At 33.2% G+C, this 25,395-nt stretch overlaps 1 protein-coding gene across 1 annotated transcript in view; it reads right to left on the bottom strand.

Annotated features, from left to right (window-relative positions):
• Positions 1–24,923, bottom strand: part of LOC113499320 — a 72,719-nt gene extending 47,796 nt beyond the window's left edge. Inside the window, exon 1 of the mRNA XM_026879744.1 lies at positions 24,749–24,923. The gene's annotated coding sequence lies outside the window, so the exon portion shown is untranslated. The remainder of the gene's footprint in view (positions 1–24,748) is intronic.
• Positions 24,924–25,395: the final 472 nt, after the last annotated feature.

Genomic DNA, 25,395 nt, shown 5'->3' on the forward strand with positions numbered 1-25,395 from the left:
AGACCACGTTTAGGCAAACGTAGTGTAGGACGCCCTGTGGCACGATAGACCGATGATTTGAAGAAGGTGGCTGGCAGCGGATGGATGCGGGCTGCCCAGGACCGGGATGGTTGGCGCTCTTTGGGGGGGCCTACGTTCAGCAGTGGACGGCGATGGGCTGAGATGATGATGACATGATGAATAGTTAGTCCTTCAGTGTTAAGCCGTCTTAGTCACTGTCAAATGGGATGTATAGAAAGATTTAAACGTTTTTGTCTCTAAATTAACTAAAACATATTTGAAATGTAAGTCCAATGTCAGACGATTTTAATTTGAAAGCGACAGCTTTGTTTCTAAACCCCCTTATCATTGATAGCAAGAGGTTTTCTATTTTTAAAATTCTTTCTCATATTAATAAATAACCAATGAACTATACGATCACTTTTGCAGGAAGACTCCAGGTAAAATGAAAAAGAATGAGTTATCAATCAGAGAGAAAAGAGAATAATGAGGTATTTCAACTGCCACAATACCAATTAATTACAACATTAAGCTTAATACGTACCAAAGGTACACCCTCTTCAAATATTTAATAAGACTGAAAGAAAACAAATAGATTCTCCACATACAGAAATAACAATAGAAACAGCTATTTACGAAGCTAAAGAACCAACATAAATGTACCTGTATTTTCAAGGATGACTCACGTTCTTTGTGGAGAAAAACAATTGTGATACGGTGGTACACGTCTTCTCAATTTGACGTGTTTGTCTTACTTTGATGTACCGGTAGTTGAGGACTACTGAGTATGAATACGATAAAGATTATAACAAAGTTTTTGTGTAGAAAAAAATGGTATCAGTGTCAATGCTGACGTTATCGTTCAAAATTTTATTTTATAGATATTTCAGGACTTTGGTATGGGATTTTTTTGACTTCATTAAGAAATTTTTGTGTGATATGTTTTGTTTTTGTTCAGGTGTTTTTTGTTCAATTTAGTTTAGTAGACTCTACTCCTGCGTGATAAGCTTAGCTTTCTCAGCGTCTCTCTAACCTTATTTTTTTTCTCCAAGTACGTTTTCATAAGTCTTTAATGTGACGTAAATACAACCTTTTTTGAAAATGTTACTGATAAATTAATTAAATATTCAATCGTTCTCATTCTAAAATTCATTCATTCAATATTTTACTTAAACATCACACTTCATAACACAGCCTCCAACAACATTCTCAACGCGCTCTATATTCCATTCATACTCTTCTTAAGAACTAAGACAAATTGAGTCAGGAACGTAATCCGCTTCCTCCACAGTAACACATTAAGTCAGTATGTAACTGGAACATGACTAATTACAGAATTTCGTTTCAAAGGACCGAGAAACAGGTGTTATTATGAAGCACTGAATAATACTAAGATTTTCTCTCGCTTCGCATTGAATTTCCGGAAGTCAGGAAAGGCTGAAGGAACTTATTATAAATGTATGTAGGACTTAATATTTAAGAACTATATACATTTATTTTTTGTAAGTGATTTATAGCAAAAGACTAAGTGGAAATACCGTACCGTGATTAACATTTAAGTTAAGTAAGATCTGTGTGATCCACACAAAACAGTGAGTTGATTATTTTTGACGACCTCCGTGGTCGAGTGGCTTACGTACCAGTTTCAAGGTATCGCTAGCTCTGAGGTCTCGGGTTCGATCCCCGGTCGGGTCAATGTAAAAATTCACATTTCTACATTGTCTCGGGTCTGGTGTTTGGGGTACCTTGGTTGTATCTTAATTCTATAACACAAGTTCTTTAGCAACTTACTTCGGTTTCAGAACAATGTATGTGATATTGTCCGCATTTATTTATGTCTATAATGAATATAAATACGTATGAAGGTTGCTGCCACCGTAAATTAAGATATAGTTAGATGAGAGATTTTTCCCGCTGTTACCAAATAATCGACATCAAGGCAAGCAAAACCGCGAACAACAACTAGTGTTTCAATATACATTGCTACAGCAGCCACAAAAATATGCAATCTAAAAAAAACCCCTAAAAATCAATATTCATTACAATAGCACCCAGAAACTTAACCATTCTGTGTTCCAACATAAAAGACTTGAAGACAAGTCAATTAGTTACTCAATACGAACACATTCACTTCGTTCAAGTGTACAAAAATCATGTTAGACAAACAAAACTGATTTACATTAGAATAACGTTCGTAATAAATTGTAAGCGGATTTATCGCGTACTGCGTGTAAGCTCATTAAGGGATTAGATGGTCTTGTGTTTACGCATTCGTTCCTTCACACTGCCAAATGCTTCTTAAGTCTCTGGAAGTCAAATATTTGTCTGGAGATGTCGTGTTCAAGGTCAAATATTATCTTTAATTTAGAAATTAAACATTTCATAATTTATTATAAATATTATTAGAGTGACGTGTGAGTGTTTTTACGGTTGAGAACCCAAGGGTTAAAATGGAATTACATTAGTCGGTTCCCGCAGGCAGTCTGTGTCCAGTTTTATCTTACGAAAAGATGGTGATAGGTATACAATTGAAATTTGATGGATGTTATACGTGTGGTCAATAAACATCAATTTACTAAATTAGATCTTGGCAGTTGTGGAAGCAGGAGGGCACACTTCACGACATAGAGCAGCGCCTTATTATACACCATAAATTACAGCAGTGATTCTTAAAACAAACAGTGTACGGGTACAATATCGGTCCTATCGCTGACAGCAATATATTCCAGACAACCTTTGGATGGAGAGGAGTTATATGTATTCACAGAAGTCATACTTGTGGAGTCGAAGTTCATAAATTATCACAAAATAAACCATATTTGTTCACTACTGGACGCTACCGAGATCTATCTACGGTAAATAAAATAAATAATCAAACAACATTAATTGTGACATAATATTCTGTAACTGTGTTACGACCTAACCTTTCACCTTAAACATCACAATAAAACAATTGAATATATTGTTATAAAGACCTTCATGAAAGGTCACAGGTTACATTTCTAAAGCCTGTTTAAACATTACTCTCGTAACAAGGAAGAAACATTTCAGAATTCAAATAAAATATTTATGACCATTCTCCCGAAGAGTATTTAATCTTCGAAGTAAGCTCTTGAGACCTAGTGTAAGGCCGCTTATACACGTGAAGAAAATTCTTCAGTCAAAAGTAAGACCGTGACTAGATGATTAGTTTAACGTCATACGTCTGTGCACATGTCTTTTCCCATATAGTGAAGATTTGGGCATTTGTTCATCACGCTAGCTACATCGAGTTTTCCTTTTGATGTTTTCCTTTACCGTATTTCATTAAGTGTTTTAGAACAATTCAACAGGTAAGATGCCACTTTAAAAAAAGTCATATTGTAAATCCCCTGAATTGCCGTCAAACCTGCAGTTTGAGCTTACGAATCCACCATTTTGTATATTGTGCAATAAAAAATCCAAATCGTAACGTTTTCGACTACAATTTTGCTATCTGCAATGTACGACCTAAACGGCTAATAATGTTGCGTTGTATAATTGATCGTCTATAGAACGCCTAAGAATTCTTCTTCACACGAACCGTGTACGGTAATAGAATTACGTCAGTTCTAGGTACCGTACCGGCTACTGAGTAGTGTCTAGCTCCGAAAGGAGGTTCTAGACAATGTTATATTACATTAAGCACAAGAATAGAAAACTAAAATGTATGGGAATGACGTTTATTTTCGACGAATTACGAGAATAGGATTGGTCAGTTGAATACATTGAAGTGATCAGTGTTATCAGTTAGAGATGTAACTTGCCTACATTACAGACCTGTTTAGCTTTCCCCACCCAAAGGCTAATAAATTAATAAATTATTCAGAATTAGTAATCAAGCTGTATCTTATACATGAAAATAGCTAGACTGTTGAATATTCACGGATAAAATATTTTGCTGGCGCTTTAACTGAAAAGATCACGGCTAAGCGCCCTTTGTTACGGTCAAACATTTTCTGGTGGGAGACAAATAAATGCCATATCGGGTACCTGAAAAATGGATTTGACCCCTAACTGAGTTCTTTTAGTTAGAGAGTACTGTTGTTTCTTTAGTGTCGCGATTTCAACTTGCACTATATTTCTTGACCGCCGTCATGCTAGTGTATTTTATGCAGAATTGACACAATTTTTCCGTATGCTGACTCTTCTTAGCACATAAGAACTCTTAAGATCTCTCTACATATCAACAAGATTCGGGTCCATACATAATTGACATAAATTTTCTGAATATCCTAAAAGTTATAGAGGAAATGGTTTAGTTAAAGGGTTGAAAGGTACGGCCGAAAGACATTATTGTAAACTTAAATGTTAACTGGGTTCAAGAAAGGTGAGTAGTTACTTTGAAGCAAATGCCTAAAGGTCGGGTAAGATCTCTTGCATGGTTTAATATGGACATAAATGCCTTGAGCGTTTTATGATTCAGTTTTACGCCGTATGAGAATTTTTTTCTGATGTTTTTTGAGGTTGCTAGTACAGATTCAGTGCGTTTTTATTGTTTCGTATACAAATATTCAAAGCGGAATATTAAGGCATCACTGTCTTTTCACCCGTCTATCACCAACATGTATCTTATAAAATTACCCAGCTAGATACTTGAAATGTTTATTGATATTTATTTCTGATGTTTCTGAAACAACTAATAATAAAATAAAAATTAAAGTAAAATGACGGTTGGTACGGTGGTTGGTAAATTTTATGAGTTAAGTAAAAGTTTTTTGCAATTTTTAGACTCAAATCTATTTGAAAGGAAGCCTTATTATCGCATGTGCGACTAGCACTTTAACAGGTATTTTAAGGTTAGTTAAGTGCTATACATTAAAAAAAGTACTATGGTATTACGAATTGAATGTGTTTTTATTCTGACTTATTTCAACTCACTTCACAATCCAGCTTCTAAATCAGAAAATTTTAATTACAAAGGGACCTATAGAATAAAAACCTCAAAAACTTAATACCATACTGGTTTTTTAGTCTTCATGTATACATTGAATAAAAACAAAACACAAACTCTACCCAAAATCGTGTTGCAGAAGAAAATTTATCAAACATTTTTCGTCCGTGTTTATACGGGAAGAAAGTCGCCAAAACAAACATAAGCCAAATATAAAGGTTTATCAAAATACACAGCATTACCTGCCTTATTTACCGCCCTACATATTTAATGTAAAGGACCCGAGTTTTACAAACTACGTTCACTTTTATCTGTACCTCTATTAATTTTAATGAAAATGTTAACTATGTCTCTGGAGCGTTGAATTATTGTCAGGTTTTCAGGCTTCAGTGGAAGCGAGAAGCGATTTGAAAATATTTTTTAGTCACAAATATTTTGGTCCGAATTAAGATAGAGTTGCCTCGTATTAGCGTAGTCACGAATACAAATCAAAAGCTTTAAATTTATGGGCGTGATATCTGGGGATAGTTATCTTTTTGATTAAATGAATTTGACTCTTCATTTCAAACTTTCCATGCTCGTAGTTCTAGGTATTTTAGTCACGTGCATCAGAAATTGCAAAGCATTACTATGCGCCGACACAAAATCCCAGATGACGTAGTACAGCGGTTTAGGTTTAGTTAGTAAGAGTCTCACGGTAGCCGTTGCCTCTGCGGGAGCGGGGTGTCCAAGACGTATCCCCGGTTTTACAAAAGAAATAAATATTTTGGTCATAGCATACGCATAGAAGAATACCGCTGCTTTTGACCATTGTTCAATTTGTGTTGGTTTTCGTTTCAAGACTTACAACTTACAGACAAATTTCAATTTCAGAAGCGTTGGTATGGTTACCAACTACGTTTATTAAATCGATAAAATGTAGAGAAATAATAACCCTTTTCGAAGAGTCAGGTGACTTTGACATGTCATTTCAATACATTTGAGGGTTGGCGATTAGTGTTACCGCATGTACAAATTTAATGACTCTTGTCTAGCCAGGCTAATCGCAGTTAGGCGCGGTACACGAGTGACTTAGCTAAAACAACATATGGATATGTCAATCAAAATAATAATTTATCTTCAAACATGATAATTATTGCCGTCTCAACACAAGTATGTTAGAAGATCGACTTGCAAATACTTTAACTTCTTTCTTTTTCAAAATTGTTGAAATCGTTGGGTGATCATCTTCGGGTTGAAGAATCTACAGCTTAGCGTTACAATGGTGACATAGTTAGTGTCACGATATACAACATACGTATACATATATAATATAAATGTAAAATATTTTTATTATCAAAAAAAATAATTACAGTAAGGGACAAAGTACTTGGTAACCTATAGATTAAACTAAGTTTATAGATTTGTGTCAATCTGTATATTAAAATGGACCAGCTCAGTGTTAATTCTACCCATGTTATACAGATACAGAGTTGATTTTAAGCAACACCTAACTTGTGATACGTGCACTCACAGACATTCTGTTCATGATGAAATATAAAAAAATACCTTTAACAAAAACAATAAAACCGTGACACTTTTAAAAGCTTAAAACCTGTGATATAGAAATCAGTGTCTTTGCCCGTCGCAGTAATTATAGGCCTTTATAATAGTACACTGTAACAAACTACCTGATTTTATTGGATTTGGTGAAACATTGTAATTTTGATCTAGTCATCCAAGGAGTTCGTTCATACAGAACCGAAGGTTTACCCTCGAAAGCCTATAAATCCATTTATACGTTTTAAATCCGATCCGTTTTATTTACTTTATAAGTGGGAGGCAAGTCAAAATGAGGGTCAAGTAGAGATTAATTAACAAAATAAATCAGCCAATTACGAAATACGATTCATTTTGGCTCAGCTGTATTTTAAGTAAAGATTTATTTTGGCTTTTGTTTTTTTACGTGGTCTGGATTATTTTGTGCCCTATATAGCGTTTAGGGGTTAAGAATCTATTTCATTTTGATTACATTTTATTAATACCCAGCTGCTTAATTTGAAAGTTATTTCAGATAAATCTAAATGAGTTTAAACTGAAATTCTTTTTCTATAGATGTCAATCAACTTATTTACTTTATTTTGTTTTTTTTGTTTTTGATCTGGGTGCACTAAACGGTACTTCAAAATGCAATCAATTTGTTACAAGAATTTATGACCTCCCAAAACCAACATATAATGGGCCAATATGAACCTAAGTGTGGAAAGGGGGACCAAGTGAACTACACCAAATCCAAAGATCTAGATATTGAGAAAAAGATTCCCACACGTCTAAAAAAGTTTTCAGAAAGACGAAACGCAAAATCTCAGCTACATAAACCTTTGAAGACAAAATGTGTTACTCATATATTTTAAAACTGTTACTAAGTGACTTAGCTAACACTTCAACCCAAAAGTTTTAAACTCCAGACAAGGTCTTTTCCAGCGTCTATTAGTGCTTGAGACTAGTCAAATTACTGAAATGTTTCGTTAACATTTCTTAACTTCGGTGAAGTTTAATATTGAAAGATAGAAGATTTAAACTGAGTGTTCTCAAAAAGGTTTCGAGTATTTTTTTTAAGAATTTAAGTAGAATTTGTATAGGGATTTTTAATATTTTTAAAGATCACGATATTTTAAATAAGGCTTCTAAGGAAACAACTGTTTTTGTTTTCAATGTGTTGCTATAGTTTTTGCTTTGGACAGACATACAGACAAAAATGGGATAAGGTTGAGTTGTTGCGACGCTGAAAGAACTGTGCAAATAGACTAAAGAAAAAGGAGTTTTGCAAAAAAACTGGTCACCTTACATTTTTTATACATCGTCTTACATAAAGACGAAAAAAATCCTATTTTAAAGACTCAAAAAGTCTATTACAAAAACAAAATATTACAAAAAAAATGCAATATCCTTAATACTTCCACTCTTGTAGGTAAAATTTCGGTCTTATAAACTCCATAACTCGGTTTACGCCCACAACTTGTGATAGCACTAAGCTAGTTTTACGTTGTTATGTAAAATATGAAGTGTTATCTTTCTGGGAACAAGTTTTCATATTCTAGACATAAAACGAAATTTGCATGATTAAAATCTTTATAAGATCTCATCTTTGAACTAACGTCGGCAAGCGTGTGGGGAAATTGATTAGTTTTAAGGGTTCTTTACCGTAAGGGTATTTCTAGGCAATCCTCATCATCGCGAGATCGACTCGTGGTTGATAGGCTCCCTTGTCTTTATTACAACTTTGAATGCACGGATAGTCGAGTGGTTGAGGTCACCTCGCCAAACCCACTGTGCACGTCGTGTCGCGATTTGGATCCCCGCGTAGGACAAGCATTTGTGTGATCCACGAATGCTTGTTCTGAGTCTGGGTGTCTTTGTGCACGTAATTTGTATGTTTGAAACCCCCCGCGACACAAGGATTAAATTTCTTACTGCGGGAGTATATTTTAATATTTTGACGTTCAATTCAATACTTGATTTTTATAAAGAACTCGAGTCTGGTCTTCCATCTTAAACCACAAATCGTCTTAATAACAAAGTCGCTGACATGTTTTAATATTGAAATACCCCAAAATATTAACAATTCAAAGTTAATTCACGGTGAATGAAACACTAAATTATACTCACGAATGAATGTATTTAATAACTTAATAATTTGTTCCTAGACTTGTGTATTTGTACTAATAGAAAACAAATTGCTCTTAGAAATTGTAATTGCTGTTCAAACTATTTTAATAAATTAATTATTAAATTTGACATCTATTAATACTTCGATTAAAATCCATACTTAGACATAATTTAACTTGTTAAACATATCTACTATTTTATGATCCTTTAATTTATTCCTATTAATTGTGGTCTATGAAACTATTCATCAATGACATTGATTTATTATTAATTAAAAAAACATTTGAAAATATCAAGGTCAGTTGATAAGCCACATTTCTTCGGGCGCGTTCAGTGACATGCTCACGTCATTAGATCTGTCGAAATGGTAATTAATTATTTGACTTTGAAATTTCGTCAACGAAAAATCTGAGCTCATTTGCCTATCAAATGCCCAGTCAAGGTTAGGAACCACTCAATAACGATATTTTGGATTTCTATCATATAAAAAAATTAAAACAAAAAATTAAAAAGAATATATATTGCGCGTAACCCTTATCATTTAGGAGTATGAAAAATAGATTTTAGCCGATTCAGACCTACTGAATACACATATAAAAATTGTAAAAATCGGTAAAGCCGTTTCGGAAGAGTACGGTCACTAACATCGTGACACGGGAATTTTATATATTAGAAGAAAGATTATTTTTAATTTATTAACTCACTGACAAAAATATACTAAAAAATATTTGAAGAATATTGTTATTAAAAAATGCGTCGCATTCCATTTGTTAACATGACAGATTAAACGAATTTATATTTTACAAAACCCAGCCACCATGACAGCTCACAAAAACAAATACGAAACGACAAGCAACAATGAAGATAATTGTCGACGAAAACATTAATCAAATTCAAACATCACGAATAACAAACATTGCATTAAAAACCAAAGCAAAGTTTGCGGTACGAATTCCATTCAAAGTAGGCTATTTATCACAAACTTTCTAAGAACACAGTAAACGAGACGCCTAAATTAATTTGTAATATCACCTCTTTCCTCACAAAAGGTGGAAACAATGCCGGAGGCTTACTCAATCCCAATTTGTAAAGTTTATTGAGTCTCTTTGACAAACTTGCTTGATGTCTCCCTTTGAAAGTTTTGGCGCCTATTATTGTAATTTTGAATTTTTGTTTTAAAGCGGCAATCATAATTCAATTTCTGTTCACAACTAGAACCTTAAATGTTAGATCCTCATTGAATCATTAAGTTTAGCCTATTCCTTAACTAATTTTCAGTCAGCTTCCAGTCAATCAGATGCAGGAAACACTTGTGTTTTATAGAGAGCGAATGTCTATCTGACCTCCTTAAATAAGTTATTCGGACAATACAACTCCTTGGTAAGTCCTTGAAAACTTTCTGTCTAACAGTAACGAGAAACCCGAAATTTAACGTCCTTTTCGAAAATGACATGTTGATATCCGTGCATGTTACTTAATTGAGCATAATATTGCAGTTTCCTAGAAGGCAGCATCTAGCAGGTATCTTTCAAGTTTTCATTTTCCCCAGTGGTCCTTGGTATGAGGGGAGAGTTAAGCACTGCGGTTATAGCATTGGCCTATATACCTACCTACGTCCTACTGCTGGGCACAGATTCCACTGAATGCAAAACAGGTTTTTTCACGATGTTTTCCTTCATCGTCATAGCAATGGTTAAGAAGGTAAAAATGTACAAAGTAATAACAAAGTCTCAACTAAATATGTCAGGAAATACTTTTAAATAACCATAAGAGACTACCTACAAAACAAAACAGCTTTAACATGGATCGGAAATATTTAACCCTTTCTGCAACAAAGCAAAAGTTTCAGTAAAATACTCCTAACACAGTAAAGCCAACTAACCCATAAATTCAGTATTCCTAGTACAAAAGAAAGCCAGCGAAACTAAAATATTTACTTCAAGCGAAAACCATATATCAGTTACTGGCGGCATTGATTCTGAGGCAGACATCACGAATACTTTTATTGGGGCACGTATGTAGAACATCTAAAAAGGCATTCTTACAAAGGCAGATTAAGGCCGTGGAACGTTCAGTCTGTACTAAAATCACTTGAAGTCAGACTTTAGCTGTTGTGGGAAAAAGACGGCACTTGACTTCATGTAGCGCCATCTCTGTTCCACAAGAGGCGTTTTGTAAGAGTTCGTAGTAAGAGCCCTGGATTGTTCGGATATGTTAATAATAGATTGTTATGTTTTGTTATTTTCAAGGGTGGAAAACCTTTAGGGTTGGCTTTTCCAGTCTTTCCGTGAAACCCTTTAGTAACGCTTGAGATGAAACTAACAGCTCTTTGTATAAATGCCAGTAACGGATCGAGTATATAATCGAAATACCTTTTTTTTTCTGGCGGAAGAGAATTAACATTATCTTATTAAAAAGTTTTTCAACTTTTTTCCAAACTGAAATGGAACTGAGCTGATTGCATATAGAAGCCAAATACGCAAAGGCAATTATTTATTCAGTGGCTATTAATAAAATAAAAATAAATCAGTGACAGGCTATTAGTGTGAGCCACTAATGCTTGTCTTGAGTCCGAGTGTCTGCACATATGACTTGAATATTTGTGGAACCCCCAGCGACACAAGGATTAAGTGCCTTAAAGCCGACGTAGATTCTTTTTTTGTAAAATTTCTTTAAAAAAGGCTTTACTTCGTCTTGTTCTCCGTGTCATTAGGTTTATATAATTTTATTCTTTTTGTAACTAAACATTAAATTCACCTGACAGAATGTTTCGAGAGCCGGAATTTACCTTAAGAGCTACACAATTACGTCTACGCGTTTTTTTCTTTAATGAAAGATTAAAATTGTAATAAATGTTACATCACAATTAAAAGGTAGAAACCATTGTTTTATTTGTGACATCGCCCTTAGTCAGAGGTGTCTTAAATAGTAAAAAATACTAAGGTTTAACGTTGTAAAAGATACGTTAGATACTAAAATCGGACCTGTACCTTGTGCATCCTAATATTATAGAAGCGAAAGTTTATTTATGGATGGAACCTGTAATAAGAAAAAGAGTAGTTTTTAGCCCAATTTAATGTTTCCATGGTATCATTTTCAGTTTGTAACGAGCGGCGCCGCTAGCAACAGCTAGTCATTCATTCATTGATAGGTGTGACGGTTTACATTGTTATTTTAGAAATCATATTAACTTTTAAGATTCAATTCTTGCGCTTATTATAAGTACGATTGTGTTTTAATTTTAGAGTAAAAAACATGATAGTATACATACTAAGCGTTTTTAAGAACAGAAAACAATTGAAAGAGTTCAATTTTATAATTCTTAATTTCATTTTATCTTAAATTTTAATCAAAATGTGATGGCAGAAGGTTTAGCTCTATCTACGCTTAAACTAATTACAAAAGGGATATCTAATTACCCTCAATCAGGCAACGTTCTTATCGTAAATCTATAACTAAGACTTTTTCTAGACCAAAATCTTAATTAGTCGGCTTGTCTGGAATTGTATTAAGATTATCAGTAGTGATAGTGAAACGGTATAGCACGGATCCTTAGCTTTTATTCTGCTATACTAGATAAATTATTCTTGAAATAAATTTTAAACTTCTCAAGGACATGAAAAGCTTCTGAATAGTGTTAATGAAAAATGTTCTTGAAATTTTATGTAACTAGCAGTTGCCCGTGGGCCCGCCTGCTACAAATATAAAATAATGTCACTAGAATATATAATCAGGATAAAAAGCTATCCCATATGTTAATCCAGGTTATAAACTATCCGTGCAAGTAGTTTTGTGTTTTTTGCGTGAAAGAGTAACAAACTTGAGGCTAAGACATCTAGTGAACTTACTCTTAAATGTTAAAAAACCTTAACTTCTTTTATACGACACGTTTACGACGACCTTCGTAAACTACAACTGTCGCTGCCCCGTACCTTTGAAATGACGGAGACATCTTGAAACTTAGTAAAGTACTTGACAGTAAAATTGAATAAAAGAAATAAGCAAATACATTTCTGACCAGTTTTATCAAAGAATTGTTTTATATAAATGCTGTGTGCACTACAATATAGTACCAAAATTATAGTCTTATTCTATCATGTCCAATTCTGTTTCATAGGAATGACATTTTGAAACCGAGGAACTAGAGTCATTATTGTAACGTTTTATAAGTGTCTGTCAATCGACCTATTTGAACTAAAAACTTTTTGATATTCATGATAATTAGGATAAACAAACCCCCGTATTGATACTGTGGTATTATAAGTTTGACACCGTAGAGAGTGTGTTTGTGACACCGTAGCACTTAAATGAACGAGTGCAAGCCTTAAGAGTGTTTGAGCGATGACTCTTAGATAATAATACATGTTTTGACAAAATCGGTCCAACAATTTCAAAACCGCTATGTATGTCTATGGGTCTTTGTGTTTAACAATGATTGATTTCATTTTTTACTAACGGAGGTTCATTACTATTTTACCAAGTCTTATTTGAAGTCAAAACTCATATCTAAGAAACCAAACAGGGTATCTACAAATCAAAGTTCCACGTAACCGTTAAATATTCTTGAATAATCCACTAACTTTACCTTGTCTTAGAATCGATCGATGAATCTTTAATGTCGACGCTGGCTCTTGTATGTTCATTCTTATGAAACATGGTTACGTAATACCGAAATTAGTTAAAGATTAGAACTTCAACGGAGTAAAGAGCGAATTCTGAACCACTTAAATGAGCTTTCTTGAGTCAACTTTGCAAATCATGTACAATCTTTATATTCTATATATCTTAGAATGCCATACGAAATGTAAAATAAATAAAATTATAATAAATGAAATTTTGAAGGATTATCTCCTTCAAAATTTCTCTTAATTTCGACTTTCTTCTTTAGTGAACATTTTACAATTATTATTCAACAATTAAAACAGTTTCGTAATCGAAGCACGTAACATGAAATACCCTATTGCATAAATTAATCAATTCATTGCCAGTTTCTGCGCGTAAAACATAACCATCTTTAATCAGATTTCCATCGACTATTTCGTCTGGAAAAAGCTCTATCTCTCCTCATTTCAATATTTTAGTATCAATGAAAACACAAGATACATACAAAATATCTTTAAACAAAATATTCCGAATGATATTTTCTTATCCTTCTTGGTCTCCAAGTAAATCGTGAGCAAAGAGTTTCAAGTGTTCAACGTCTACATTAAATTCTTCTTGCCCCTAAACTTCCATGAATATGAATCCTCGATCAGGACTTATAACTCGATTATCGAGTCTGCAAACAGTCCTTTACATGATAAAGTCTTCACATAAAAGGGTATTTTTGTCAGAATTCTCACATTTTTATGAGGAAATAAACAATGCTAGGGTTTGGGAGGTGATATGCGATTCAAATTTTATGATTCCTTCTCAATGCTATATAAATGGGTTTTCGTAAATGTATCATTTGATTTTAGTCCCGGATTTTATGACATATCATGTTCATTTTATTTTGTTTTAAATATTTTTTGTTAAAAACAAAAAATATTTAAAACAATTACTCAGTTCATAACGGTTCTTTTTAACAATAAAAATGTTGCTGGAGTCTTCGAAACATTGACATCATCATAATCTTTTATAAGTACTCACAGTTCAAAATTAAATAAGACTTTTACCAATATTTCGAATTATAGAAATTGAGAACGGAATTTACCTAAATTTTATTTAATAAAAGAATTTTATAATTCATTCAGTATCTTAAAATAGGATTAAGGTAGAATGGAAATGTTTTCATGATTTCTAATACGACGGTATTGGAAGCAAGTCTGTTCTATCATTCATTAATAATGTAAATAGTATTTGGTATTTTTTGAAGGAAAACCCACGCTGTGTAAAGGTCAGCTGAACAATAAACATCAAGTTGATGGCACTTATGAATGTAAAGGGACGTAAAGAAAAGATTGTATTATGAGACACGTTTATCTAAATGTAGTTTTGTGGGAGTCTTTGAAGTCTATGTCATACTAATACTTTTATTTATTTATTTATACCTTAACCCCAAATATTTGCTTGTCTGATTCGTAAATTCAATGATCAAACAAATGTCAAAGCAATAGATAAATTTATGGATCAGGTTCTTAGCTAACCTACAACTAAACAAGTTGATCCATAATATGTTAAGATACGCTTGATACGGTGGGTCCGTGAATAGGTAAGGCAAATTAAATTGACGGTTTCGGCTGTTATTTACACATTTTTGACAGTTGTTATTGTCATACTGTATTGAAAATATTGCTCCTTTGAAAAAACTGATACTTAGCCACTTTTGGTTAGACTGGAAACGCCTAGGCCGATGATATTATGGTTTCATTATTCGAATTTTAAGACGCTATGGTCAATAATACCAGAATTGCACAATCATTTAGTAAAGACCGATTTTTTTATATGCTTAGTTCCTCTAAAAGGGCAATTTTTTATTTGATTTGCAAAATAAATCAAGGGTTGCCCGTAGTCCCATAGAAAATGAAATAAATAAATACCGTACCCGGACTAACGAAATCCAATTTCTATACCGTATTCGGAGCGACCCATAAAATTAAATACATGAATATCCTTACATATAAGAGCAATTCTTGGAATGACATAGTCTAGTAAAGTCACTAACTAAAAGGAATTAGTGTGGAAAGTTTCGTTATTAAGACTTGAGAATATTGCTTTTGCGAACACCCTCTTCACATAATCCTTTACTCATATTTTACGACGGATGACAGGAAAAGTAAGCCGATTTTCATGTTTCAAATACGAGAATACCTAAAATAAAACCAACATGACCGATCCATTGTTTAAAAACGTGAAAAATATTGTTAAATTTTTCCCATCAAACAAACGACCAGCTAGCCGGTAGGTACATACATTTTATATTGTAATACAAATATTGAATCCTTTGCTTGAAATGTTTGTAGAAATTACAACTCACGATACAGGGGTACATGGACGCCTTTAGGTAACAAAATAAGCGAATACTCTTACAGATGGAAACAAAATCCGTAAGATACAATTTTAAAATTGAAGTATAAATGTTCCGTACGCATCAATTTTCAAAACTCGACTGCTGCCAAAAATAGGTATACTTTTTAAGGTTCCATATCCAAAGAATATGGTTTTTGTCCGTTGGTCCGTTTTTGTTTCGGCCCTGGTTCCAGGGAGTGGATGTATTGAACCGTGCAAAGCTGCGGTGTCATGTATAAGTGTTACATCGATCGTAATCGGGTATTAATTTTGAAGGTTCGTCAATAGTTTTACTAAAATATAAGAATACTGTTCCGTTTTTCACTCAATATTGTGAATAATTCGTCCTTTTATGGGACCCGACTGCAGCAACAAAAATTCCAATAATAAACTATTATTTCGAAGTTTAAATATAGATATATCTCCATAAATGTCATGCTGTCAGTGAACCAAAAAGTTAATGGTCAATTCAAAAGAATTAAACAATAGAATCATCGATATTTTTAACTAACGTAAATAAACGATGAAATTTATCGCATCGGTATAATCTTATATTGACATCATAGCTATTTTCCAATAGTAGGAAGAAATAGAAAAATCGGTGAAGATGTACTTAGCAATACCAAAGGACCCGTAGGTATAAAAAAGCTAAAGAAAAAATGATCTCCTATTAAATGTTTGTTTGTTCCTTATATTTATTATAAAAAAAAAACAGAAATACCTTGTTATCAGCCAACATGGTTCATGAGATACAGCCTAATGATACACGGACCGACAGATGGACAGACAGCCAGTTAGACAAATTAGGATTGGAGCCTAAGTAATGAGTTATCATTTTAACCCCCTCGGTACGGAAACCTTATAACAGAACAGTTTTTAATAAGATTACCAGGAAAAATTGCCATTTACCAAATTGTTTACGTTGCGTTAAGTGCACGTAGCATGTAGGCATTTTCAGCTCAATAAGCGAAACCTTTTCCAGCTTTGATACCTTTATACTGGCAATCACTATCTTGATATTTTTATACACTCAATGCAGTAGAAGTTATCCAGCTTAAGATATATAGCTATTACAATGATACAAGATTAACAAAATTCATTAATTATTGATAAAAAAACAGTTGTTTTGATGATATAAGGCAATATAGAAATACAGCGAGTTTTAAGTCTTTCAACAACACACACCAATTACCGCAACTCAAGTGAACCAGGATCTACTATGAAAACCATCGAATACCACACAGCACTATGCTCGGTGTTCCCCAAGGAAAATAATGTGGGACTTACAAAACAAATTAATTTAAATCTGTAGGTACATACGAACGATTTTTTTATAAAAATAACTCACATGAAGTAGATTAATAACAAAACGGTTTAACTGAAGAGTATTTATTGCATTCCGCTACCAGTTTCCTTCTGAAACTAGAAGAAGAACTATGTAGAAGAGAAACTAGTTGAGATACTCTTTATTATTAACAAAGTTACATCTATAATTAGGAGTTCTGAAAAGTACCATGATTATCGGATTATCGGGGAAACATACGCGTATTTGTTCCAGGTAAAAGGTTATTATGGTATTCAACTGAATCCAGTTGCGATGAAATCCTATCTGAACTCAGTTCCAAAAACTCCTGCTTAGAGTTTTGTTATTCGGGGCTTTGTTTAGTATTTTTAGGTTACTTCCAGATTTGGTATCGGAACAGGCTGTGCAAAATATGAAGTTATTATAAGTCAGGATCTTAAGTATTTACTTACTTTCTGGTTTAAGAATTGAGAAGGCTGGGAGCAGTTATATCTGCAAAGTAACTTTAAAAAAACGACTCCCGCATTAAGGAATTTAATCTTTGTGTACCGGGGTATTTTACAAACATTAAAATTACATGCACAAAGACTCAGAACAAACATTCGTGGATCACACAAATGCTTGTTCTACGCAGGGATCGAACGCGCGGCACATCGCACACAGTGGGTTTGGTGTGGTGACCTCAACCACTCGGCTATCCGTGCTGTCTAATTTTACATTAGTTTCAAGAATAATTCAGATCCTGAGGCTCATCATGAGGAATCGTGAATTGCACTTTATCATTATCCTCGTACATATATATATCCAAAATAAGTCAAACCAACATTAATATGATTAAAGTTTTCATTCTAGGAATAATATTAAAACAACAGACGGTTTCGTACATTCATAAAAGTTATGAAATTAATTTTGCCAGACTTGAACATCAGAGTCTATTTACCTAAACGGATGACGAATTAAAATTTCGTTTACCTGAATATATAAGGTAGGCAATCAATGTCTGGGATACAACAAGTCAGATATGATAAGTCTGGATTACCTCTTCTTCAATTTTAATGCATTATTATTATTATTTTTATTTTAATAGCACGCTCATAGCACGGATAGCCAAGTGGTTGAGATCACCACGCTAAAATTCCACTGTGATCTCCGCGTGTTACAAGCATTATTTTGTGTCTGGTTCATTTTGAGTCTGGATGTCTTTGGCGGCATGTGATTTAAATGTTTGTGATAGACCTAGCGGCTCGTCTCCTGCGCTTCCTTAATGCAGCAGACAATTTTTTTATAAAGATAGTTCACTTTTCATCAAAAGCATCAATATTAAAATTTCTAATACTGAAGCAAGCTTAATGAAAAACTTGCAATTAAAAGAAGACATAAAAGAATCTAGAGGCATATTCAAAGGACCGACTTATTTCCTTTTCATTAATTCGATAATTTAAGGTAAGTATCTAATAATAAATATTTTATAAAATAGTGACAAGCTTAAAAGAGAGTTAAAATGTATCAAGACATCAATCGAACAAGTACACATAGTTAACTCAAGGTATCAGGCGGTCAAGATTGTTTCGAAGGTACTGTAAATTGAAGGTTAATTAAGAAGCAAATTCATAACAACCTAACATTAATATAGGGATTGAGGTGAAAATACAAATTTTAGACTGATAGATAGTAAAATATAGACTGCCAAGCTACTGCCATATAATTTAACAAAATTGGCGGCATATGACAAAAAAATCCATTCTACTTGAAATTTGTCAGAGACTTAAAGGAGAAAACTCGAAATTACGCAGAAAAGAAACATTGTTTATCAAAATTTTAGCCCACGCAACGAATACCAGCTTTTATGAGTTTTATAGGGATGTTCCAAAAACGTCCACTAGATGGGGTGACTTTGGTGTTATGAATGTGCGGCGAATATTAAACTCCAAATGACATCTGAATATGAAGACAAAAGTGCTTTGGCGGTTATTGCAGAGCAATTCAAGGCTGACCTGAAAATAAATGAGAAACGGGTCAAGCTGGGAATTGGGTTATCATGGAAGGTTGGACTTGGTTTTCCAGATATGATCCGATCCGATGGCTATTGAAATAAAATTTTAACTTTGTGTTTGTATTTTAATTAAAAAGACCGAAATTACCAACGCTATTTTCTACGAGATGTCAGTTCTTCTAAAATTTTCCGCTTCTATTGGAAAAAAATAACACTATGTTGTGTTGTTTAAAAAAAAAATCTATTCAACAGTAAATTTTTATCACCTCACGAATTATCCCAAACTGAACTAAACTTTCAAGCTTATGACTCTATAATGAATTTCATACATAATAAAATTGGACAGTGAGGCATACATTACAACAGAACTTTTAATATAACCGACGAAAGCAAAAACACATTTCCACAATATCATTCATTTAACTTGGACATCACTCCTTTTAATCACTTTGCTATGACGTAATGGCCCGGCCTGAAAGCCATCTCCAATCGGTGATCGACGAAGCAAAAAGGTCGGCAAAAAAAAAAAAACATCTGCCTAACGGTCGCGGCCGACAGCAAAACATTAAAGAATGCATGGCCAGGGCCTACAGCGAATACGAAAAACTTTTTTCTTTGTCCAGTACTCCAATTTACGCGTTCTATTCTTTGTGAGCTTTGAAAATTGTTCGAATTGACGTTTTTTTAAAAAAATGAAAGGTGTAACAATAGCAGAAACGTTATTAATGACGTGAACGTTTGAACGAATGAATGAACAAATGAATCGTTGTTTTAAATACTCTTGTATATTCCTAGAATATTTGATTAATATTAGATGAAAGTAATTAATCTTTAGTTAGGCAACCTTAATTGGTGGGCGTACTTTCTAGTATTAAAACTTGTTTACAGTATTTTAATGTTAGCTAATTTTATTTTTATTCTCCGTAATTTATTTCATATCACTTTTTTTTTGTAGATCATCGTGAGTCTTGTGACTTTGCTGTTTCAAGTGTTAAACATACCCCATTGACTTATTAACTGTTACCCATCCAAACTCTGATATTTTGTCAATGATCTGCCATAACCATTCACCTCTCGTCATAGGTATATTTTTATCTGGTTTTTGGTATGTTGACGTTAAATTCTACTTCATCATAATTTCAAACCATTTCATCTTAGTCAATCGCTACAATTAAAATAAAAAACTACATCCCATATTAAATCCCTTAATGAAATGTCCAATAAAGCCTAACTACTTATAATCCCACGTAACGTCAACCATCGCCGGGATTAAGACTTGAACAACTGCTGCACTGCAAAGCAATGTTGTCCGTTTAGAGGTGGGGGGTGCAGAAACAAAATGCATGGACCAGAATTAATGATCGCAAAAGACACCAATCAGCTTAATGATCTGTGCCAAGAGGGGACGAGCGGTTACGAGGCGACGTTTTTATTATCACGTGGCTTTGGACTGCTGATGTAAAGTGGGGGTGTTGGTGTTGGGTTGAAGGATTTTGGGATACTGGTAATGTTAGTTGAGATAGAAAATAATCGTGGTATAGGTACCCTAGTCAAGTGGGATTCGGACTCGAGGGTTTAAATTTTTATGTACAGGAAATGGCTCTTTTTAGGGTTCCGTACCGAAAGGGTAACCGGTAACCGTACCGTCTGTCACCAGGTTACATCTCATGAATCGTTATATCTGTAGCCACTAGTCACTCACTCAGTTCAGCGATAAGAGACATTTAAAAAGTTTAAATTCGACATCCCTCGTCGCATTTTTAAGTCCTGTGCTCACCAATGTAACAATTTCGCTGTGATTTTTTTTATTCCGAGATCTTCATTAACGATGCTATTAATCGCAAGTATAAATTAAATGAAAATATTTTTTTTTTTATGGATGTTTTTTCCCTGATCTGTGATCACTGTCTTGGCCTTTCATCCGGTCTCAGATTATCGTTGAGTTTTGGGACACCCTGTAGGTTAAGATTATGAAACTTTTGCACCTCAAAGTATAAAGCAAGAAATTTAATAGTTTTATTAAGCGTGCGTGTGACTGAGTGCCAATTTATAAGAATTAATGTATTTAATCGTAATTTACTTGAAGGTAAAGGCCGGTAATATCTTTAGAGGTAGCCTACATTACTTTTATCGCAAAGAAATGTAATAAAACACAATGAACTAATCACATAGTAAAAAAACATAAATTTAATTCACGGTACCCTTGGGGACGTATTCAATTATAAAATAATTTATTTCTCGTAATCATAGTAATAAAAGGAGAAATGATTCAGGGTTTTGTTGTAATTTCGTAGGTACTACTTGTTACTTTATAAACATTTATATTTTAGTAGATTGCAATTATGAATTTAAAATTAACACTTTTACCCAAAATAAGATTATTAAGCAAGAATAAGGTGGTCTGGCTGTCTATTATATATTCACTAATAAACGGCTGTACCATATTTGATGAACCGTGATAGCTAGGCAAATTAGTTAAATTTTTCACAGATGGTTTTTTACTGTTTCCGCTTTAACGAAATATAATATAGTGCAGTCACAAATTTCTAGTAAGTAGTAATTAATTGTTTTTTGTACAGGACCATGGGTCCTGTACGTCCGACTCGCACTTAAATATACTAGGTATGATCTAAAATTTGATGACAATAATTTCAAAAATTCCAATCAAATGAGTATCTCTTCAAATCTCTCAAAATAGTTGCATCTAAAATAATTCATAAAATTTTAACCGTCCTTTTATTAAAACCAATAAAGAAGGATCCAAAAATATCAATAAATTAATTCAGCCTATCTATCTACTGCTGGGCATAGGCCTATTTACAAGTTGTGCCACAACACCCAGTGCATTCCGCATCGAAACGAAATTATCATCCATCGGTAAATTATTCTACCGAATCACCAAAAAACTGCAGCTTATCTTCGCGATCAAAAAGCTATTATAACTAATGACATATAATTACCTGAACCGTACCGAAGTAAGTTGGGAACATGAATGGAAATCAAAATTTCACAACGATATTTTTTATTTAGTGGTGCAAGTCACGGTATTGTGTTGGTGTTTGAGAATTTGTGCTACAATAGCTGTGATTCAACCTTTTTCTGAAGAACGCATCTAACAAATTATAATACAATCAAAATCTATTACTCTTTTGCAGAAACTAGCTATATGTACTAATTTAAGAAAAAATAAAATCTAAAACAACCCTTTTAAAAGGCTCAACCGACATTTAATCAATCCTTACAAAAACAACAATGCTCAATAATTTATTGCGATCCATAATGAACATGAAGGTCTTAAAAATATAATAATACCTACATAACCATTATGGACCCTGTCGGGCACAGCAATATCGTTATTCACCTTTAATACAAAATGAAATTAATGGAAATAACTATATTCGTTTGGGAGCTATGATGATACTTAATATATCAATCTTATAACACCCCTCTTTTTGCGTCTTATCGGAGTAAAGAAAGAAATTTCGTTAAGAGGAGTTCAAATGAAACACCGTCTCCGATAATTAAATAAGGTGACCATCAAAAAGTATAAATACAGTTCAAGAAATTGATTCAACTATCTAGGCCTGAACATAAAACCGCAGATTCAGAAGATAATAGAGACGTAAAATACCAAATAAACACATTTGGTTGAAGCATAGTAGTAAAAACTGTTTTATTGGCCATTCTTCTGATAGTATCATATAATCTCTATTTGTTATCCAAATGTAAGAAAATTACTGCTTTTATAATTCAGGATCAGTCAAGGCTGTATGTATACAGGAAAAACAGTTGACGATCAGAATACTGATAGTTTTACTCTGATAAAGGTGTCTAGAACTTTTTTTTATGAGATATAGACCGCCACACATTGGTTCTACAATGAAATCGACAAAAACTACCGAAACACTTAAGTTCGGTATGAAAACAATTAATTGCCTTCGAACCCGCAACGAAATTAATCAGAAATAGTAAAAAGGACTCAGGTGTCTAGAACTACTTATTACCTTGCTTTCTAGTAGGAACAATCGGAAGCCCGTTAGATGATCCTTTAAACAATATTGTGCAATACATTGCAGAATAACCCAAACATTGAAAAAATGTTTTAGCATAGCAATGTTTGACAAAGGTTGAAATCGGAACCTTAGAACTTAGGCACCGCTATCTCTCTCGTGATAGCTGACAGTTGTCACTATAACAACCAGCAAAAAATAAAAAATAAGGATAAGCAACACTTCGTACAGTCTAAAATTTATCGGGTGACCGATCGCTTATGTATTTTTTGTTTTTCTTTAGTTTATCTAAACAAAACCCTCAGTGCCGCAAGTCCGACTCGTACTTGACCGTTTTTAATGCATTTCGTTTACATTACTAAAACTACACTACACATTACATAAACTGCTAACGATTTTTACGATACGAAATGATAGCATTTATGTAGGTACCTTATCTAGCTATAATCTTTAAGCTCATTGTTATACCTGCAAACAGATATTAGGTAATAACGCCCACATAATACCTTTGTGCCTTCACGTGGTACGCAATTATTCTTTTGACTATGTCTTTGACTTATTTAATCACTTTTAATTTAACACAAAAGTTACCAGACACAGGTTTTCAAAGTTATTACAACAATTATTGTAATTATAGTTCAAAATTTTCAGAACTAAGGTTTCTAGACTATCCATCGAAAGCCACGTCAAAAGCGGGCAAACCTGAGGATGGTTTAATTTGGACATTGAGAAGAAAAACCAATGAAAACCTTCCATATTGAAGAAAATATTCTTTGTTTCCAGGACGTTTAAAATGGCATCTAAATTACGAATTCTAGCACAAAAAAAAAACGATAAAATTACTATAAATGAGAACCTCCTTTTTTGAAGTCGCTTAAAAAAGAACGATTACTGATCTAAGTAAAATTTTACCTGAAATATTTTTGTGTAATATGAACATAAACTATCCAAACAAAACAATCATTTTCAACCAAAAATTTAAATCACAATTATCTAGTATTACCTTACGCGTTTAGTTAAGGAAAATACAAGGCCTAAAATGTAGGTTTACAAAATTGAGATCTAATTATCTGAAACATCGAATCAGTTTACTGGTGAGCTGAATTTTAATAGTTTATTGTAATTTACTTTGATATTAAATTGTTAAATCTACTACGGTTACTGTCAGTCTATGAATAATAATCAAATTTGAAGTAAGGGGTATTCTGATAGGTCAGAAATAGTTAATTAGTAATTTTACGTATTAGTTTTGTAATCTTATACTTTGGAATAATTAAGGAATTATTAAATTGTATTCTTTGTATTTGACAGATTTTCCGTACACCGTGCCTTTATTTAAAAAGTATAAATTCTATGGTATTCTAAAATAAAATAAAAAGGATATATTATCATATACTGTACCTTCAATACTTTGTAATATATTACGACGACCGTTCAGTTTTCGGTTTTTATTCTATTTTACGCAATAGTTATTACATTATTGGAAGACATTTTTACATTACATAATTAATACCGCATAGAGAAAATTGTCTGAATGATACCCTTAAATACTGTAAAAGTTATGTAAAACGAAATTAAAATGTGTATTTCTAAACAAATATTTTTTTAATAAGTATTCGAACATAACATTTATTATTCGTGAAGGTTTGAAAAAATAAAAATACGGCTTAATTACATTAATGAAGCCGTATTGTTACTGTAATAAATTAACACGTTATAATCGTAAATGGACAAATCAAGGTCAGTGTATTAGAATTGAAATTATTTCTGCCAGGAAAAATATTTCGTACGGAATCCACGTTAATGAAATATTAAACAATTAACTGTAGTTGATATCTAGGATTCATATTTTGTATGTGTATAAAATTAAAAGTTCATAAAAAAATATTTACCTCTTCAAAATCCAGGATAAAATAACTTTCACTAAATTCACAATTTGTCACTTTAATTTTAAATCACATACAAAAATAAAGTTAGTACTAATACCACATTTCACGCTCAACAAAAATATAAAATTTTACAACCACCACAAAGTCCAAAAAAATTAATCGCACATTCGATCGCAAATATATAATCGCACGTCGCGTGGAACGAACATCCATTAGCGACCGCCCGCAACGAGCTACGAAAACGCACTGGGGGTGTCTTTACGTGCGAGCGTGCGAGAGAGACAACGATATTAAAGCAAGAGGGGTAGCCACTGAAATCTATATGGAGCTTATAAACTGGCCACGAAAATACTACGGAAGTTTCTGGCCATTCAGTTCTGATGTCAATAGGGTTTTGAAGAATATTTGGCTGGTCTAGTGCTAATGGCTTTCATCGTTATATGCTGCCTATTGTGTACATATCAAGGAGTGCATTTAAAATCGAAAACAGCGAATTTAGTTCAGTGTGTAAGTTGGATTCTCATTTTCTCACTTTAAAATGCGGCAGTTTATAAATAAAATTCGGCAGTAGAAAAAAATACTTGCCTGCGTATTCACTGGCAGAACTTTTTCTCTAAATTTAAAGTTAAACCGAAGTTCTATAAGTACTA

Source organism: Trichoplusia ni, chromosome 12 (genome assembly GCF_003590095.1).
Source record: "Trichoplusia ni isolate ovarian cell line Hi5 chromosome 12, tn1, whole genome shotgun sequence".
Lineage (NCBI taxonomy): Eukaryota > Metazoa > Arthropoda > Insecta > Lepidoptera > Noctuidae > Trichoplusia > Trichoplusia ni.